At 38.9% G+C, this 14,373-nt stretch overlaps 2 long non-coding RNA genes across 2 annotated transcripts; one reads left to right on the top strand and one right to left on the bottom strand.

Moving 5' to 3' along the window:
* Nucleotides 1-785: 785 nt before the first annotated feature.
* On the bottom strand, nucleotides 786-6,870 carry LOC144306577 (uncharacterized). Its single transcript, XR_013373650.1, has 3 exons — nucleotides 6,749-6,870; nucleotides 2,320-3,612; nucleotides 786-983 (listed from the first exon to the last, which is right to left on the bottom strand). It is a non-coding gene; the product is annotated as an uncharacterized LOC144306577 (long non-coding RNA).
* Nucleotides 6,871-6,911: 41 nt separating this feature from the next.
* Nucleotides 6,912-13,125, top strand: LOC144306364 (uncharacterized). The gene is made up of 3 exons (XR_013373430.1): nucleotides 6,912-7,187; nucleotides 8,511-8,544; nucleotides 8,929-13,125. It is a non-coding gene; the product is annotated as an uncharacterized LOC144306364 (long non-coding RNA).
* Nucleotides 13,126-14,373: the final 1,248 nt, after the last annotated feature.

Consider the following 14,373-nt stretch of genomic DNA (forward strand, 5'->3'; position numbering starts at 1 on the left):
TCAATCTCTTATCTTTCAAAGCATAACGTGAGTCAAGTGCTCAATGCTGCAATATGTTGTTAAAATACCTCTAGGCACTTTCTTTTTTTCAACCAGCTTAAAATGCTCTTCTTCTACCATCTTAAAACTTAGGCTGTTTTTCCTGTGGTTTTTAAAACCATTGACTTCTAGGGATGCCTGGGTGGCTCAGTGGTTGGGTGGCTGCCTTTGGCTCAGGTCGTGATCTCTGGATCTAGGATGGAGTACCACATCAAGCTCCTGCAAAGGGCCTGCTTCTCCCTCTGCCTATGTCTCTGCCTCTCTGTGTCTCTCATGAATAAATAGATAAATCTTTAAAAATAAATAAATAAAAACATTAACTTCTAGAAGAGGCTCTTTGTCTAGTGGTGGCAGGGCTGAATAGTGAGGCAAAGTAAGAAAGAGTTGTTGAAAGCCAAGACAGAGCCAGGAGAAAGGTCTTTGTAGGATAACTGAATTTGTGCAATAAGCATGGCTGGCCTTAGAATTTTCCCAAACAGTCTGGAAAGTCTCCTTAAGACAGAACATGAAAGACTCCTAACTCTGGGAAACGAACTAGGGGTGGTGGAAGGGGAGGAGGCGGGGGGGGTGGAGGTGAATGGGTGACGGGCACTGAGGGGGGCATTTGACGGGATGAGCACCGGGTGTTATTCTGTAAGTTGGCAAATTGAACACCAATAAAAAATAAATTTATTTTAAAAAAAGAAAGACTCCTTAATTATGCTGCTATATAATTAAGTTTGGGAGGTTACATTGAAACCACTCTATTTTTGATAATTGAAGCAATAGAAGCTTTATTATTATACTTAATTCTGAGAGTTGAGGCTTTCCACCTCAGGTTCATTCAGTGTCCTGCAAGCAGTTTTGGGTGTAGCAGCTTTTAGGGGTAGGAAGAGGCCAGAGGATGGTGTCTATTTCCTTTTCTTTTCTGTCACCTCCTTTCCCTGGTAAGGAAAATAGTCATCCTAAAACAAGAGAAGCCTTCATAAATAATGTAGAATTTCATTATAAAGTTAGCACTACCTATTTCAGTTATGCCAAATAATTGCCAAAAGAAACAGGAGAAAAAAATCTTGGTAATTTTACCATGGAGAGAGTATCTTTGTCATTTTTAATTTAAGAAGCTAACAATTAAAAGATGAAAAGTATATAAGGGCTATATGTATTTTACCCCAAAGTATAATAAATAGCATTAAAAAAGAGCAGAGCCTTTAGGAAGGTTTTAAACTGGGTTGGGTGTGTATCTCCACAAATATTTAATAGAGTATTGCTTTATTGTCTCTGTTCTTCCATGAAATGCGTGCTGCGAAAGAACGGGAATAGCCAGGACCAAGATGCCAACTGCTAACACTGGGCAGTAGGGAGGGATTTGGGCTTGGAAGAGGGTCACTGGGGGGTGGGTGCATCCAAGCTGAGGCCATACAGGTGGTGACAGCCTGAGAAACAGGGGACCTCAGAGAAGGAAGGAGTAAGAGAAAGTAGAGATGCTAGGAAGTAAGCCATGCAATTTGGAGGTGGAACAGGGCAAGAAGAAATAAAGCAGCAAGAATGGCTCAGAAAGGTCTTTCTTACTCTAGTTTTCCCCCAGTTCTGGTATTTTCATGAAATTACTATGAAAGTGGGGCACCCAGGTGGCTCAGTCTTTTAAGTAGCTCACTCTTGATTTCCGCTCAGGTCCTGATCAGGGTCCCCAGTCCAGCCCTCAGTGGGGCTCCTTGCTCAGGGGGGAGTCTGCTTGTCTCCCTCTCCCTCTGCCCCTTGCCCCTGCTCATGCACACACACACACTCTCTCTAAAATAAGTAAATAAGGGGATCCCTGGGTGGCGCAGGGTTTGGCGCCTGCCTTTGGCCCAGGGCGCGATCCTAGAGACCTGGGATCGAATCCCACATCGGGCTCCCGGTGCATGGAGGCTGCTTCTCCCTCTGCCTGTGTCTCTGCCTCTCTCTCTCTGTGACTATCATTAAAAAAATAAAATAAAAAGTAAATAAATCTTTTAAAATAATTACTATGAAAGCTGCAGGGCCCTCAGCGCAGTAGCAGTGGAAATCCCTGCTCCTCAACTCTTTCTGTTCTTTTTTTTTTTTTTTTAAGAATGCCTTTTCTTTTTATTTATTTATGATAGTCACACAGAGAGAGAGAGGCAGAGACACAGGCAGAGGGAGAAGCAGGCTCCATGCACCGGGAGCCCGACGTGGGATTCGATCCCGGGTCTCCAGAATCGCGCCCTGGACCAAAGGCGGGCGCCAAACCGCTGCGCCACCCAGGGATCCCAACTCTTTCTGTTCTTATCAGTGTCTTACCTGTTGGTAACCCATCCATGAGCAAGTTGTGCCCAAGGCCTTTGAGAAGGAGACTGAACATAGCTGGATAGTAGTCTGGAGGAACTCCAGTTTTTATCAAGAGCAATTCCTGGGGACGCCTGGGTGGCTCAGTGGTTGAGCATCTGCCTTTGGCTCAGGGCCTGACTCTGCACACATCAGAACTTCAGAGAAGGGCTGAGCACAGCACTCTATAGTCCTGGTACAGTAAAACTAAATTTTTCTCTCTCCTTGCTGTCTTCTAAGTTGGTGGTTTTGTTTTTGGTCTTGTTTTTGGTTTTGGTTTCTGATTTATTTCTTGGCTTTAAAAAAATGAATTGTAAAGCTTTGCCTTTCTCATGTTCTACCCAATTCTTGATGTTTCTCTATCAGAGGCCTTTATTGCAGTGCCCAGCAAGTAAAAAAATAAAAAAAAAAAAAGATGACTTCAATCTGTTGTGTATTATTCCTCTAGGATTAATTCGCAATACGATGGGCAATGACATATCACATTTGGTGTTCTGAAGATCAGTTTGTCATCAAAGAATCTGTCAATCCCCTACCCTGGGCATCTTGGGGCCCAACCTTAAAAAAAATTGAAATTGTATAATAATTTTACGTATAAAAAGATAGGTAGTAGCATGCAAGTTTTGATACTTAGTAGTAAAATAAGACCTACGAATTCACCACTTAAAGTAAGCATGAAGCACCAGTACTGTTGCATCAAACTATGTTCAATTTATCAAGATTGTCTTCGTGGATCACGCTTTTGCTGTTGCAAGTCAAAAGTCATCACCGAACTCCGGGTGACCTAGGTTTTCTTCTATATCATCTTCACATTTTATGGATTTGCATTTTATATTTAGGCCTATGATTCATTTTGAGTTAATTTTTGTGAAAGATCTGAAGGCCGTGTCTAGATTCATTTTTTTCTTTTTGCATTTGGGAGTCTGGTCATTCTTGCACCATCTACTGCAAAGATTGTCTTTTCTCCATCGAGTTGCTTTTGGTCTTTTGTCAAAGATCACTTGACCGTGTTTTCATGGATCTATTTCTGGGCCCTCTATTCTGTTCCACTGATCTATTTGTCTATTTTTTCACCAATGCCATACTGACTTGATTACTATAGCATGACAGTATGTCACCAAGCTGGATAGCGTCAATTATCCCACTTTGTTCTTCAGTATTGTCTTGGTTATGCTGGGAATTTTCTCTTTCCATATGAACTTTAGATATTCACTTTAGTTGATATCCACAAAATAACTTGCTGGGATTTTAATTGGGATCGAGGTGAATCTATGGATTAAATTGGGAAGAACTGTTATCTTTAAAAAAAATTTATTTATTTTTGAGAGAGAGACAGAGAGACAGAGAGAGCACAAACAGGGGCAGAGGCAGAGGGAGAGGGAAAATCAGGCTCTCCACTAAGTGGGGAGCCCAATGTGGGGCTTGATACCAGGACACCAGTATTATGACCTGAGCTGAAGGTAGATGCCTTAACCAGCCGAGGCACCCAGGAACCCTGGGAAGAATTGACATCCTAACAGTATTGAGTCTTCATATCCATGAGCTTGGCCTAACTCTCCATGTATATACATTGATTTTTTTTTTTCATCAGAAGTTTGAGTCTTCTTCATGTAGATCTGAAATATATTTTGTTTGGGTTTTACCTAAGTATTTCCTTTTTTGAGAGGTACTAATGCAAATAGTGTTGTGTTTTTAATTTGAAATTCCAATTATTTTTTCTGCTTTTTAGGAACTTGATTGATGTTTGTATACTAACTTTGGTTCCTGCACTATTGCTATAATAACTTATTAGTTCTAGGAGGTTTTATTCTTTGGGATTCTTTGGGTTGATTCTTTGGGATTCTCCACATAAACAATCATGTTTCTGTAAACAAAGATCATTATATTTCTTTCTTCCCAACCAGTATACCTTTTATTTACTTTTCTTGTCTTATTTCATTAGCAAGGACTTTTAATATGTTGCTGTATAGGAGTGATAAGAGGGAATATTCTTGTCACGCTTCTGATTTTAGTGGAAAATCATCTGGTTTTTCACCATTAAGTAAGATGTTAGCTATAGGGTTTTTGTTGATGTTCTTTATCAAGCTTAGGAAGTTCTGCTCTATCTCTCACTTTCTGAGAGTGTTTTTTTTTTTTTTACACCGTACGTGTTAGATTTTTTAAAGACATTCTTTCTAGATTTATTGATTATGATCATATCATTTTTTCTTCTTTTTTTAAAAAAAGATTTTTATTTATTGGGGGGGGAGGTGCAGAGGCAGAAACAGGCTCCATACAGGGAGCCTGACGTGGACTTGATCCCGGGCCTCCAGGATCAGGCCCTGGGTTGAAGTCGGCGCCAAACCGCTGAGCCACCTGGGCTGCCCTAATTTATTTCTTAAATGTTTGGTAGAACATTTGATGAACCCTCTGTGCCTGTCACTTTCTGTTTTAGAAAGTTACTAATTATTGATTCAATATCTTCAATAGATAGAGTTTTCCGAATTTGTATTATTATCCCCCTTTTTTTCTAAGTTAATTTGCCTGAAAGCATTTCAATTTTATTGATCTTTTCAAAGAAACTGCTTTTATTTTTATTGATTTCTCTATTGAGTTTTTGTTTTAAGTTTCACTGTTTTCAGCTCTACTTTTTATTATTTCTTTTCTTATGCTTACTTTGTATTTAATTTGCTCTCCTTTTCTAGGTTCCTAAGGTTGGAAACTTAGATTATTGATTTTTGATCTTTCTTCTTTTCTAATATATCCATACAATGCTATAAATTACCCTTTAAGAACTGCTTTCCCTGAAATCAAAAATTTTGGTAAATTGCATTTTCACTTTCATTTATTTCCAAATATTTAAAAATTTCTTTTGAGATTTCTTTGATTTACATGTTATTTAGAAATATGGTGTATAATCTCTATATATTTGGAGGGTTTTTTTTTACTTCTCTTTCTGTTATTGATTTCTACCTTAATTTTACTGTGGTCTGAGAACATACTTTGTCTGATTTCTATTATACATTTTTTTAAGTAGCCCAGGAAGTAGTCTATCTTAGTGAATGTTCCATGTGGGCTTGCTGTTGTTAGATGAGATTTTCTATAGGTGTCTAGTTTATTTAAACTAGATCTAGTTTATTGATGGTTCTATTGAGTTCAGCTGTGTCCTACTGATGTTTGGCCTGCTGGATTTGTCAAATAGTGATACAGTGGTAGTGGAGTCTCCAACTACAATAGTGGGTTGTCTACCTCTCCTTGCAATTCTATCAGTTTTTGCCTCACATATTTGGACACTATGCTGTTAGGCACATACATAGTAAAGATTGTTATATTTCTTGGAGTATTGACCTCTTTATCATTATGCAATGGTCTTCTCTATCCCAAATAACCATCTTTATTTGGAGGCTTGCTCTGTCTGAAATTGATAGAGCTACTTTTGCTTTGTCTTGATCAGTGTTAACATGGTATATCTTTTTTTGTGTCCTTACTTTAATCTATGTCTTTATATTTAAAGAGGATTTCTTATAGATAACACATGAGTCTCATTTTTTAATCCACTCTGACAGTCTCTGTCTTTTAATTGATGTATTTAAATCATTGACACTTCAAGTGTTTGTTGATAATAGTTGAATCATTATCTACCATATTCATTACTATTGTCTGTTGCCCTTATTACTTTTTTTTCTTTTGTCTTTCACTTTTTTCTCCTCTCTGGTTTTATTTATTTTTTATTTTTAAAAGATTTTATTTATTTATTCATGAGAGACACAGGGAGAGACAGAGGCAGAGACATAGGCAGAGGGAGAAGCAGGCTCCTCACAGGAAGCCTGATGTGGGACTTGATCCCTGGACTGGGATCATTCCCTGAGCTGAAGGCAGATGCTCAACCACTGAGCCACCCAGACGTCCCTCTTCTCTGGTTTTAATTGGGCATTTTGTGTAATTATATTTTTTGCTCCTCTGTTAGTATATCAATTGTACTTCTCTATAAAAAAATTTAGTGGTTGCCATAGGGTTCTCATTTACTAAGTCCATTTTCAGATAACACTATTTTGCTTCACATGTAGTACAAGTATCTTATAACATAGTATTCCAATTCTTCCCTCCCATCCTTTATAACATTGCTGTCATTCATTTCACTTATCCATAAGCTATGATCATCCAATATATTGTGGCTGTTATAATTTTGAACAAAGTGGGACTCCTGGGTGGGTCAGCAGTTGAGCATCTGCCTTCAGCTCATGGCATGACCCCAGGATCTGGGATCAAGTCCTACATTGGGCTCCCTGCAGAAGCCTGCTTCTCCCTCTGCCTCTGTCTCTCCGTGTTTTTCATGAATAAATAAATAAATTTTTAAAAAAGATAATTTTTGAACAAACCATTACCCATTAGCTCAATTATGAATAAGAAAAATAAAATATTTTACCTTCATTTATTCCTGCTCTGATACTCTTCCTTTCTTACTTTAGATCTGAGTTTCTGACCTGTATACTTTGTCTTATTTCTGAAGAACTTTTACCAGTTTTTGTAAGATAGGTCAGCTGGCAACAATTCTAGACTGGATATAGAATTCTATGTTGCTAGTCTTTTTTTCTTTCAACACTTTAAATATTTCATGTTATTCTCATCTTGCTAGCATGGTTTCTGAAAAGTCTTATGTAATACTTACCCTTCTACAAATAAGGTGTCTCCTCTCCAGCTTCTTTGAAGATTTCTCTTTGTTTTTGATTTTCTGCAGTTTGAATATGATATACTTAGGTATACCTAGGTATACTTTTATCCTCCTTGGTGCCCTGTGAATTTCCTGGATCATGGTTTGGTGTTTGTCATTACTTTTGGAAAGCTCTCATCTTAATATAATTAAGGTACAGTGTTATATTCACTTCAGCCATTATTGGTTAGAATTTTTCTTCTCCTCCATTCTCTCTTTTTCCTCCTTTTAGTGTTCTTATCGAGTACATAATACAGCTTTTTTACGTTCTCCTGCTGTTCTAGGATAGTCTGTTCCTTTTTCTTTCTTTTTTTGGTTTTGTTTTTCAGCTTGGGAAGTCTCTAGTGACATATCTTCAATCTCAGTGATTCTTTCCTCAACCATGTCTAATCTACTAATGAGTCCATCAAAGACATACTTCATTTCTGTTTTAATGTTTTTAATTTCTAGAATTTCCTTTTTTAAAATATATTTTATTTATTTATTTTGAGAGAGAGAGCATGAATGGGTGGGGGCAACGGACAAGGGAGTGGCAGGCTTCCTACCCAGCAGGGGCTCCATCCCAGGATCCTCACCTGAGCTAATGGCAGACACTTAACCAACTGAGCTACCCAGGGGCCCTTCTAGCATTTCCTTTTGATTCTTTCTTAGATTTTCCAACTCTCTGCTTACATTGTCCATCTATTTTTGTATAAAGCCCACTTTTCCCATTAAAGTCCTTAGCGTCTTGGGATGCCTGGGTGGCTCAGTGGTTGGGCATCTGCCTTTGGCTCAGGTTGTGATCCTGGAGTCCCGGGATCGAGTCCCACATCGGGCTCCCTGCATGGAGCCTGCTTCTCTCTCTGCCTGTGTCTCTGCCTCTCTCTCTCTTTGTGTCTCTCATGAATAAATTAATAAAATCTTTTAAAAAATAAGGTCTTTAGCATCTTAATCACAGTTATTTTAAAATCTTAGTCTTGTAATTCTCAAATCTCTATCATACATGAGTTTGTTTCTGATGCTTGCTTTGTCTCTTCAAAATTTGTTTTTTGTCTTTTAGCATGCCTCATAATTTTTTTTTTTTTTTTGCCAGAAGTCAGACATTATGTATAGGATAAAAAGAAGTGAGGTAGATAGGACTTTAGTGTGAAGTTTTATGTCTATCTGCTATTGGCTGTGTGTGTTATTTGGTGTAGCTGCGGTGTCAGTGGCTAAAATTTCCTCTTGTGTCCTTGTTTTTGTCTTTCCTGCTGTCTTCAGATTTTTACTAGAGACTTCTTCCCTTTTAGAGTCTGAGATTTACAGGTCTTATAGTTGTAGTTCCCTATTATTATACACAGTACTATTGATGTGGTAGTCAGGTGTGGTAGATGGAAAGCCCCCAATAATCCTATGATTGTATCTTATTGTTTATGTGCCTCTGACTGAGACCTCCACAAGAATCTCAAGTATTGTTGTTGTTGTGTTGCGTGTTTGTTCTTTTTTTTCTACCCCTTAGGTGTGACAGGAAGACTAGAAGTGGCTGGAACTGGGTATGTCCTCTCCCCCCATATCATTTAGGCTCTGACCAAATCCATGTTGGTTAAGATCTGGCAAAATCATTTTCCTTGAGAGCAGGCATTTGTTAAGGAGACCAGAATGCTCTGGGAATACTTCAAAATAGCTAGTTTCCCTCTCCTCCTGCTAGAAGCATGAGGGAAATATTTTCAGATTTTCACCCTGAGAACCTGATGGGGCTCCTGAAGGAAAAACTGGGAGGGGTCCTCCAAAGACTGGGTCCTCAGGGGATTCTATCTCAATGCTCAGACCCCAACAATTAGTCAATCGACTTTTAAGTTTTCATACTATTTGCCAGTTCCAGTGGTCATTTCTGCTCTGGGTATCCTGTGATTCTCTGTATTTACCTTTCTGTCCAGTTTTCAGGGTAAGGGGTTGTTCTGGATATCAAGTCTGAGGAATCTAAGGACAATTGTTGATTTTCACATTCTTGCTGTGAGGACAGGAGAGACAACTTCTGCACTCTTTACATGTTGGACCAGAAACCACCTACCACCTTCTTTTGTACAACTGTGAGCTGAAAACATTTTGCACTTTTTAAATGGTTGAAAAGAACCAGAAGAGACTATTATTTTATAACTAGAAAAAATTACATGAATATCAAGTTTTAGGACTCATCATTAAATTTTATTGGAATACAGCCATGCTCATTTATTTATACGCTGCTTATGGGTGCTTTCATGCTGCACAGGCAATTTGAATAGTTTTGACAGAGACCTTAAGACCCACAATGCCCCAAACATTTATTATCTGGCTCTATCCAGAGGAAAAAAAAATCCAATCCCTGCTCCCTGTCTCTTAATATTTCTTTATATTTTTTAATCTCCTTTTCTCTCTGTGCTACATTCTCAGTAATTGTGTTAGATTTACTTTCCAGTTTACTATGACCTCCTTAGCCACATCTAATTTGCTGATTTAGTCATCATTTTTCCCCTTTTCTTCAACAATTTCATTTAAAATTTCTAGCATGGTATTTTATTCTTTTTCTGATCTATACTGCAGGTTTTGATCATCTCTTATTGCTTACTCATTTTTGTGATACCATCTTTCAGTGCATGAGGCATTTCATGTATTTTCATTTTATATTCTGTATCTGATAGTTCTGTTGTATGAATCTTATGAGGTCTAAATTGGATATTGCTGCTTCTGCCACTGATGCTGGTTCATTTCCTTATGTATTTGATGATCTTTGATTGTGAGCTCAGATTTAGTAGATCAAGCCTGTGATCCTACCTTAAGGGTCTGTCCAGAGAGGGTTTCATTCTGCTGTAAACCAGGAGATGACTGTCACCTGGAGCATGAGAGCCTTCTTTCAATTTCTCTGACTTAATCTGAGAGTCTCAGGTCCAATTCTTCAGTCTTTCTCTGTTGACCCAAGACTTTTTCCCCCTTAATTCCAGCATCAGTATTGGCAATTAAATGGGTAACTGTCTTCGGGCATACCTGGCTTCCCCATGTGCATGCTCCTCCCATTTTTGTAAATAAAGTTTTTTATTCTTTTGGTCATTCGGACTTTCCTGTAATCTCAGCAAAATGATAAAATAATTTTTTTTCCTGTGCAATCTCACAGTTTTATAAAAGGAGGGTTTCCTGGTTATCTAATCTGCCATGTTGCTAGGGTGGGAGTCCTATCCAGTTCTTTATTTTACCCTCATGACTAATTATGGTCTCTACTTGCTGGTTTATCTCCTTCCCCAGACCAGGTAAGGGAATTGTTTTCTATACTCTCTACTTTCCCCTTTCTTTTGTGATAGCCCTGTGCCTCCCCTTGTCTTCATTTTATCCCCTTGACAGATACCCAAACTTGGAGTCGACAATGACAGTATCTTCTCTTTGACCAAGGAGACACTCATTCCTTGGTTTCTTGTCAAGGACAGAATTTAGTAGTGACTCTTTTCAAGCACCTTGGGTCTCCTGCCTCCCATTTCTAAACACATCCAGCCTCTATTCTCAGCCCTAACCCACTTAAACATGATCTCTTTGTTGGCATGGTTTAGTTTTTATTTACTGATGTCATTATTTCAGGTCCCTCCTGTGAAACCGCAATGTTCTTTATTGCTCTTTGGGATCCCAGAGTATGGCTTAAAGCTAAATGCTTTTCTTCCTCAGTTTACATCACTGCCCACATATCGCTCTGTCATTTTTAGATTGATTAGTTCCTTCTGCAGTTGTTGCCATTAGTTATGAATGGCTTTAGAAGAACAGATGGGGCATATGAAAATACTCTGTAAACTATAAAGGCCTGCACAATGCTGAGGATGATTCTGGGATGAGTATAGTTAAGGATTCAGCTGAGGCAAGTGCATCTGACTTTGATTATTTCGAAAAACTGTCTTAAAGGCTTCTGAAGCTGAAGTGGTCTCCACAGGAAGAGATGTCTGAGTCTTTCCAGGGGGTAAAAGAACATCCTATTTAGGAACATGCACTTAGGAAATGTGGTGTGGAAGAGTAGGACGAATTATAGTGCTAGTGGACAATCTGGATGGGAAACTTCCAGAAGCTATGTTAATTCAAAATGATGAATTAATCATGACAGCCAGGCTATGGTTCCAGGGCTAAAACTAGTAAGAGGTAGGTTTCTGATGCGTATGCTGCATACAGGAACTAAACTCCAGGGATAGAGCCAATAGAGCCTTGGCCTAGGATTCTAGAGAATTTTTTTCCTGATGAAAAAAATTGCTTGCTGTACTGTCATTTGATGAAACCAGTTCCTTGTTATAAGGTTGCCTTCCAGCTCAAATTCCGGGATTTTATCATCATTACCAGTTGACATAGCTTTGTCTGATTGAAACACTAGGACTTGATTAATGGTTTGCTTTGTTTCTCTTAATTCCCTGGGTTCTAATTCCCATTTTTCTGTGTTCCTGACTTGCATGCAGTCAGTCCCTGAAGGTGATATTGGAAAAAGAAGACACAGCCTCCTTTTCCTCCAGGATGTAATTCCACTTATTCCATTATACAGTATATACCCAAGTCCCGAAACCTCCCGACAGAAGCACAGCTGGACTTTGCAGTTTTGTTCCTGAGGCTCATCACTGATAACATGGGGCTTTGTCCCTTATGTTTCCCATAGCACTTCTCAGGTACTTCATCAGAAGGAACTCCAGAACTTTTGGATAGTGTTCCTCACACACACAAAAAGCATAATTGTAATTCCTAGTATTAGAAACATTTCAGAATATTATAATAAATTGCTCCATTTGTCTTTCAACCTTTAAGTCCTAGATTTAAGGGCACAATGCAAAGCCTTCTTTGTGCATTCTATGGATCACCCCAACTTGCCGTTACAAATGTTATTTCTTTTAACTTCTGATGGACTCCTGGCTGATTTCATTCTCAAGAGCCAGTGTAGGAATTCTCACTAAATAGCCCGATGCATGGCCTACCATTTACACTCCTCGTCTTCCTTCATGATATCAAGGTTGCTGTCCTGGTCTAGATAAAGGCTCCCTAGTTCCTGAGATCCTAGAAAATGAATCCGTTGTTGTATTCACGTTTGAGAATGGGAAATCTACTCACATGGGAAATCTGCAACTATTCCTGCACCTGGATGCCTAGGTCCAGGACTGGGAATTGCCCCCACACCACCTGATTAGGATCTCCCATTTTGTAAAGCTCTTTGGTAGTAAGGCTACATCCTCCCTCCATTTCTGTTCCTGTCTCTATTCATCTGTCCTTCCAAGTCCTCCAAATATGGCTTCAGAAAGAAAAATCTCTTATTGAAGATCTGGCTTTCAGTATTTACTTCCAGCTAAGGCTTGTTTCTCACCCAACTAGACTATAAGCTTCCTCTTACTGATAGGAACTGTGCCTTTTTCTGTTTGGAGTTCAGAAACTACAACAGTGCCTGGCATACAGTTATTGCGGTCTCCTTCAGTGACTAAATGAATTAATGATTTCTTCTAATTGACACTGAGTGAATGCGATGCACTTTTCTATTATTTTTTATCTCTTAATATTACTGAGACTGACTTCTAAATTCTCTCGAGTACAGCCCATCTCTAAAACTATATTTAGGGTCACCTGAGTGGCTCAGTTGATTAAGCACCTGACTCTTGATTTCAGCTCAGGTCTTGATCTCAGTGTTTTGAGTTCAAGCCTCATGCTGGGCTCCACACTGGGCATGGAAAAACTTAACAAAGAAAAAGGTAAAACAATATTTGGGCAGAGTTCTGAATTATATTTAGATATCCCAGCCCTATATTTTCTTTTTTTAAAGGAATCAGCCCTACATGATTGATTCAATTGTGTTGTGTACATTTTTCAACTGCTTTTGTATATGGGCAATTCTTGTTTCATTTGCTAGATTCCCACCATCCCCCATCTCCAGTAGTTTACCTGGAAGAAGGAATACATCTCTGCATTATTTTGTTCAGCTCTTCTCACTGGCTTGACTACAGAATACCTGCTGAGCAAATGTGGAGATCCCTAGGTAGGACAACAGCTATGTGGGTAACAAATCAGACAACCACACTGGGAAAATGAGATTCTAGGCAGAGCTCAAGAAGATTAAACGCAGAAAGATAAAAAAGAAAAAAAGAAAAAGGAAAAAGAAAAATGTACTAGGTACAAAATGGGGAAGTTGAGGACAGCACAGATGAAGACTTTGAGCTCATTTCAACACTGTGTTGTCTTTGGGCTCTTTTTGTTTGTTTGTTTGTTTGTTTGTTTTTTTTTAAACATTTTTAAACCCCAGGCTCATTTGCAAAATAGGAGTAACTCATTCAAATATGTTTTAGGTGCTTATTATGTGCCAGTCACTATTTTAGGCAGTGGGACACAACCATGGGCAATATGAAGTGCCCCTCCTCATTGAGCTTACATTCTAGAAGTAGAGAAATAACAGATACTTATATTAGCCAGCAATGTAGGCTTTGAGAAAACACAGAGTACTCATATAAATCAATTAAAATAGTACCTGGCATTCCAACAGCCAAAAGGTAGAAAAAGCTGAACTTTCATTAACTGATGAGTGAATAGACAAAATGTGGTCTATCCACACAATGCAACATTATCCACGCATAAATAGGAATGAAGTGCTGACACATATTTGAACACGGATGAACCTTGGACATTATGCTAAGTTACAAAGGCAGATACAAAAGGTCACTTATAGTATGATTCCATTTGTAGAAAATATCCATAACAGGCCAATCCAGAAAGCAGATTAAGTGGTTGCCAGGGCCTAGAAGAAGGGGTATGGGGTTTGGTAATGGGTATGGGGTTTCCTTTTGGGATGATGAAAGTATTCTGGAACTAGATAGTGATGATGATAATCCCACAAAATTATAAATGTACTGAATGTCACTAATGGTAAGTTTTATGTAATGGGTATTTTATCACATTAAAAAGAAATAGTAGGGCAGCCCAGATGGCTCAGTGGTTTAGCGCCGCCTGCAGCCCAGGGCCTGATCCTGGAGACCCGGGATCGAGTCCCACATCGGGCTTCCTGCATGGAGCCTGCTTCTCCCTCTCCCTGTGTCTCTGCCTCTACCTAGTCTCATGAATAAATAAATAAATCTTAAAAAAAAAAAATAAAAAAAATAAAAAGAAATAGTATCCAGCATGATATAAGCATTCAATAAAGCTTATTTATTTTTTATAGCAAAACATCACACATCTCTCAAGTAGAAAATAACCTAGGAGCGCCTACGTGGTTCAGTTGGTTAAACATTTGCCTTCAGCTCAGGCCATGATCTCGGGGTCCTGGGATGGAGCATCTCATTGGGCTCCCTGCTCTGCAGGGAGTCTGCTTCTCCCTTTGTCTGCTGCTCCCCCTTCTTGTGCTCTCTTTCTCAACCAAA

Source organism: Canis aureus, chromosome 37 (assembly GCF_053574225.1).
Source record: "Canis aureus isolate CA01 chromosome 37, VMU_Caureus_v.1.0, whole genome shotgun sequence".
Classification (NCBI taxonomy): Eukaryota; Metazoa; Chordata; class Mammalia; order Carnivora; family Canidae; genus Canis; species Canis aureus.